This window comes from Otolemur garnettii, unplaced genomic scaffold (assembly GCF_000181295.1).
Source record: "Otolemur garnettii isolate 467f Iridium unplaced genomic scaffold, OtoGar3 scaffold00011, whole genome shotgun sequence".
Lineage (NCBI taxonomy): Eukaryota > Metazoa > Chordata > Mammalia > Primates > Galagidae > Otolemur > Otolemur garnettii.
The window spans coordinates 18,268,025-18,274,811 of record NW_003852406.1 but is presented as its reverse complement, the minus strand read 5'-3'; the positions used below and the strand labels follow the sequence as shown (position 1 = coordinate 18,274,811).

At 39.9% G+C, this 6,787-nt stretch overlaps 1 non-coding gene across 1 annotated transcript; it reads left to right on the top strand.

The window, feature by feature from the left end:
- Positions 1-19: 19 nt before the first annotated feature.
- Positions 20-91, top strand: TRNAQ-CUG. The gene has a single exon. It is a non-coding gene; the product is annotated as a tRNA-Gln (tRNA).
- The last annotated feature ends 6,696 nt before the right edge of the window (positions 92-6,787 follow it).

The window sequence follows — 6,787 nt, the reverse complement described above, 5'->3', positions numbered from 1 at the left end:
GCGGCCTTACACGCGTGGCGGTTCCATGGTGTAATGGTTAGCACTCTGGACTCTGAATCCAGCGATCCGAGTTCAAATCTCGGTGGAACCTATTCTGTTCCCGCTTTTTTCTTGGCCACATCTTTAATCATTTTTTTATTTACTGAGTAATTGAACATCTGTAATATATCTGGCCTTCAACTAAATGGGGTGGAAATTTCGTGAAATACGTCATCTTTTGCCTTATGAAGACCTCCCAAAATTTCCCCTCCGCTTCGGCACTGTCTGCCACCTGTGGGTCTCGAAATTAGCTTCTTTCACTTTGCCTTTGTGTCGCCTGTGTCCTCTTACTCAAACCTTAATTGAGAAGCTTCAGTGAAACCAGTCCTTTTCCTGGAACTTTCTATCTCCAGCCTCATTCTGGGACAAGTGCTTCTCTTTCCTTCTATCCAGAATCTCTCACATTAATTCCAATTGACATTCAAAGAGCTTCACCCACCTTCCTCATCAAGATTCATCAAGAATTTGAATCCTATTTGTAGGCCTCTAAGCTAAGCCTGTTTACATAATTATTTCATTTAACACGCAGAACAAAGGATGGCAATTTCTATTTTAACAGAACGTGGATAGTAAAATTCAAATGATTTGCTGAATAACATGCTGCGGGATCCTCTGTACTTAAAAGAAATAGAAATTCCAGAAAGCTCCTGTCACGCAGCTATCACCTGTTTGCAAATTCTCAATTTAGATTTTTGGACAAGAGTACCCTGATAGCCCCCAAAGATGTCCATTTCTCAATTCCAGAGAATTAAGGCTAATTAACTGATGTTAAAGATATTTTCCTAGATTATCTTGGAGGGCTGGGTGGTGGTAGTCTGCGGTGTGTAGGTCTCTGTAAATGTACACCCGAAAGGCCCCGGGGAAGTTGAAAGGCTAAAGAAGCTGGCAAATCCAGTTTCTCAGAAAGAAACATTTAACAGAGACTTAACAGTAGCCCTTTCTTAAGTGGACATTTCACTCCCAGGTTTTATTTACCATAAAGAGTATGCATGCTTCAGAAGGAATTTGCTTAAGGGCAAGATTTATCCTAAGTCACCTTAGAGCAGCGGTTCTGAACCTGTGGGTCGTGACCCACAGGAACTGTATTAAAGGGATGCAGCATTAGGAAGGTTGAGAACCACTGCCTTAGAGGCAGTTCCAGAACTGGGGTTAATTAGAAATCAATATGGGAGGTTAGCATCCAAGATGGAGTTGCTTTAGTCTCCGTTGTTGTCATAAATGTCCTTAAAAGTGGAAAAGGGAGGCAGAAAAAGTCAAAGTAAGGTGATGTGAAAAAAGACCTTAACCAGCACTTGTTAGCTCTGAAGATGGAAGAGCTCTTGGCCAGGAGCTAGGAATTCAGAGGCTTCTAGAAGGAAGGAAAGGCATGGAAATGGATTCTTCCATAAGGCCCTGAGAAGAAACGCAACTCCACAAACACCTTAATTTTAGCCCAATGAGACCCTTAACAGACTTCCAACCTACAGAACTATAAATGATAAATTTGTGTTGTTTTAAGTCAGTAAGTTTGTAGAAAGTTGTTCCAGCAGCAATAGAAATATAGTGCCATTTTCAGTGCTTTCTCTGCCAGTATAAAGTGACAAGGTCTTAGATTCTGGCCTGTGCATGTGGTAAGCATTTGAATTGGGAGAAATGTGTGACATTACTAAAGCAGTCAAATATTTGTAGAACATCTGTTACATGCTAGTACAGATTATTTATCAGACAGTCCTAGTGCTTACTCAGATTGTATAGATAACAGAGGCCCAAGAAACTGTCGATAATGACAGTTCAGAAAGAGCAACTAATGAAAGTTCTGATGGCAGGTGCCACAGTTCAGAGACTGAATTAGGAAGAACTCCGTGGCAAAGGAGGAACTAGCACTGACCCCGGAAGGAAGAAACAAGGAAGGAAATTCATTTTGGGAAGTGGGAGAAATATGATGGAGAGCATGATGAGCAAAGCCTGTTAATGCCAAAAGAATTCTGAGCGATTCCCCTATAAATCATTGTTCTCACTGTGGGTTCTGAACTGCACCCTGTCTCCCTCTATTAAATATTCCCTTAGCACATTGGTATTTTTAAGTTTTTAGATACTGTATTCTGCTCTGAAGAAATCTTCTTTTTTTTTTTAAATCTCCTAACCCCTATTAGAATGATGAAATCTTTTTAACTTTGTTGGACACAGCATTTCCCAGATTCAACAGACCCCAGAATTCTTTTCCATGGGACATTCATTGTTCACATCCCTCTGAACATTTGGGGGAATAAAAAAATAGATTTGTGGACAGAGGACTGATCGAAGTAAACCTGGTTTTAGGAAAAGTAAGCTGGCATTGGACTATGGGACTGGAATAATGAAAGATGGGAGCTGTGAGTATCAGAAGTCTACATCAGTCAACTGGGCACAAACTAGCAGAAATGGTCTAGCCATAGACTAGAGATGAAAGAGAAACTCAAAGACTACTATGGAAAAAAATAGTAGACTTCATGGACAAAGAAGAGAATTGGGGTTTTACTTTCTCTTGTGGGAGGGGAAAGGGTAGTAATTGGTGTATCTTTTTTTAATTATGCAAGAACATAGGATATAAATGGTTCAGTAATACAGAAGTATGGAGTAAATCCTTGAAGTCTTCTCCATTACTTTAATTCCTTTCCCTATCCTATATATAACTGCTACATTTATATATACCATATATACATGATAAGAGAGATTATCTACGTATTATATATTTTGAGTATCTCTTGTAATTGCAGAAGTCAAATGTGACTTATATTTTGTTAGTTTATATTGAGTCTTGTAATATTAATACTGATAGTTTTTATCCTTCTGAAAATGAATATACATTTTTTTCATACCCTCTGTATTTTAGCTTTGTTTTTTTTAAGAGGCAGGGTCTTGCTCTGTCACCCAGGCTGGAATGCAGTGGCATGATCATAGCTCACTGCAAAAACTCCTGTCTTCAAGGGCTCCTCCCATTTTGGCCTCCCCAAGTTCTGGGATTACAGACATGAGTCTCCACTCCTGGCCTAATTTTATTTATGCTGCCTTTTTCCATACAGAAGTGTTAAATTATTATTTAGTCAAATCTTTCTCAATCATTTCTTTTATGGCATCTAGGTGTTGCATTTTGCCTAAGAAAGCTTCTCTACAGGCTGGACATGGTGGCTCACACCTGTAATCCTAGCACTCTGGGAGACTGAGGCAGGTGGACCAGTTCAAGTTGTAGTTGTGTCCTTCACCCAGGAAGTGTGCCGTACACCTGCACATTGTTCTTGCTGGGTGGACTTCTATTCCCACTTCTTGAATTTAATAGAGTTTTTCTCATGTGAACATGTTAATCTACAAATTTCCATTTAGTATTGAGTACATGGGATGCTTGTTTTTCCATTCCTGTGATACTTTACTTAGGAGAGTGTTCTCCAAATCCATCCAAGTGATAACAAAGGATACATAACCTCTATCTTTTTATGGCTGAACAGTATTCCATAGTATGCATATATGCCACTGTATATTAATCCATTTATGTGTTGAAGGGCACTTGGGTTGTTTCCACATCTTTGCAGTTGCAAATTGGGCTGCTATAAATATTCAAGTGCACATGTCCCTGTGGTAAAGTGACTTTTTTTTCCTTTTGGGTGGATACCTAGTAATGGGATTGCAAGATCAAATGGAAGAGTCTACTTTTAGTTCTTTGGGGAGGCTCCATCCTTTTTCTCTCTCTCTTTTTTTTCATTTCAGGTTAATGGGAGGGTACAAACAACTAGGTTACAATGTTTGCATTTGTTAGGTAGAGTCCCTCTTGTAGTTGTGTCCTGCACCCAGGAGGTGTGCTATAGACTCTTACATTGTGCCAATTAAGTGGGAGCACACTGATCGATTCTTTCCATAAAGGCTGTACTGGTCTGCAGTCCTGTCAACGGTGCAGGAGTGTTCCCTTCTCTCTCCACCCACACCAGCATCTGTTGCTTTTGAACGTTATGATGTGGGCCATTCTCACAGGGATTAGGTTAGTGGTTTTAAACCTTCCTAATGCCGCAACCCTTTAATACAGTTCCTCATGTTGTGGTGACCCCCAACCATAAAATTATTTTCATTGCTACTTCAGGTGTGCAAAAATATGTGTTTTTCAAAAATACGTGTTTTCCAATGATCTTAGGTGACCTCTGGAAAGGGTCATTTGACTCCCAAAGGGGTTGCAACCCAGAGGTTGAGAACCTCTGGATTAGGTGATAGCTCAAAGTAGTTTTGATTTTCATTTCTCCAATAAGTGGAGACAATGAGCATTTTTTCATGAGTTTTTGCCCATTCATCTGTCCTCATAAGAAAAGATGCTGTTTTTATTTTATTTATTTATTTATTTATTTATTAAGACAGAGTTTCACTTTGTCACCCTTGGTAGAGTGCTGTGGTGTCATAGCTCACAGCAACTTCATACTCTTGGGCTCAAGTGATTCTTTTGCCTCAGCCTCCCTAGTAGCTTGGATTACAGGCACCCACCACAATGCTCAGGTAATTTTTTTTTTTGGCAGGCCGGGCCAGGTTCAAAGTCACCAGCCCTGGGGCATGTGGCCAGTGCCCTAACCACTGAGCTACAAGCGCCCCCCACCAAAGATGCTGTTTTTAGTGGGGTTGTTGGTTCTTTTTTTGCTGATTCGCTTGAGTTCTTAGTAGATTCTGGTTACTAGCCCTTTGTTGGATTTGTGGCATGCAAATGTCTTCTCCCATTCTGAAGGTTGTCTCTTTCCTTTGTTAATTGTGTCCTTGGCTACACATAAACTTTTTAACTTAATCATGTCCCATTTATTTATTTATTTTTGTTGTTGCTACGATTGCCTTTGGAGTCTTCATAAATTCTTTCCCAAGACTGATATCGTTAACAGCTTTTCCAGCTGGGTGCAGTGGCTCACGCTTATAATCCTAGCACTCTAGGAGGCCAAGGCATGTGGATTGCCTGAGCTCAGGAGTTTGAGACCAGTCTGAACAAGAGCTAGACCCCAGTCTCTAAAAAAGTATGCAGGCATTGTGGCTGGTGCCTGTAGTCCTAGCTATTCTGAGGGCTGAGGCAAGAGAATCACTTACTTGAGCCCAAGAGTTTGAGGTTGCTGTGAGCCATGATCCCCCTGCACTCTACTGAGGGTGACAAAATGAGACTCTTGTCTCAGAAAAAAAAAAAAAAAAGGTTTTTCTCATGCTTTCTTCTAGAGCAGTGGTTCTCAACTTTCCTAATGCTGCAACCCTTTAATATAGTTCCTCATGTTGTGGTGACCCCCAATCATAAAATTATTTTTGTTGTTACTTCATAACTGTAATTTTGCTACTGTTATGAATCGTAATGTAAATATCTGATATGCAGGATGTATTTAGGCAATCCCAGTGAAAGGGTTGTTCAACCCCCAAAGGGGTCGCAACCCACGGGTTGAGAACCACTGTTCTAGAGTTTTTATAGTTTCGTGTCTTAGATTTAAATCTTTTATCCATCATGAGTTGAGTTTTGTAAATGGTGAGAGGTGTGAGTCCAGTTTCAGCTTTTCACATGTGGCTAACAAGTTCTTCCAACACCATTTATTAAATAGGGATTCTTTTCCCCAATATATGCTTTTGTTTGCTTTATCAAACATCAAATTGTGATATTTGTCTGGTTTCATCTTTAGGTTCTCTGTACTGTTCCATAGAACTATATCTCTATTTTTATGCCAATACTATGAACTTTTTTTTTTTTCGAGACAGAGTCTCACTATGTAGAGTGCTCTAGCATCACAGTTCTCAGCAACCTCAAACTCTTGGGCTTAAGCGATTCTCTTTCCTCAGACTTCCAAGTAGCTGGGACTACAGGCGAATGCCACAACGCCTGGCTATTTTTTTGTTGCAGTTGTCATTGTTGCTTAGCTAGCCTGCTCTGGATTCCCACCCACCAGCCTCAGTGTATGTGGCTGGCACCCTACCCACAGAGCTGCATGGGCGGCCAATACCATGAACTTTTGATCATTTGTAGTATAACCTGAAGTCTTAGTAACATGGTGCCTCCAGATGGGTTCCCATTTTGTAAAATTGCATTGACTATTCAGTTTTTTTCCAGTTCCATAAGAAACATAGAACTATTTTGTCAAGATCTTCAAGGTATGACATTGGTATTTTACTGGAGATTACATTAAATCTAGATATTGCTTTGAATAGACATTTTAATAATGTTGATTCTTCCCAGCCATGAGTGTGGCATATTCTTCCATTTGTTAATATCCTCTGCTATTTCTTTTCTCAGTGTTTTGCAGTTCTTGCTGTAGAGATCCTTCATATCCTTTGTTAAAGAAATTCCAAGGTATTTCATTTTCTTTGGTGTTATTGTGGAAGGGGATTGTATCTTTGATTTAATTCTCAGCTTGCCTTTTCTTGGCAAATATGAAGGCTGCTAATTTGTGATTTTGTATCCCGAGATGTTGCCGTAGTTCTTGATCACATCCAGGAGTCTTATGGTTGAGTCCTTAGGATTTTCTAAGTATACTATAATATTGTCAGCAAGGAGTGATAGTTTGACCTCCTCTTTCTCCATTTGGATACCTTGATATCCTTCTCTTGTCTGATTGCATTGACTAGGACTTCCAGCACTACCTTGAATAGCGTACCACAAGTGGTGACATTGGTCATCCTTGTCTGGCTCCAGATCTAAAAAGGAAATGCTTTCAGTTTTTCTCTGTTCAATATGATACTGGCTTTGGGTTTGTCAAAGAGGACTTCTATCACTTTAAGAAATGTCCTGCCTACGCTTATA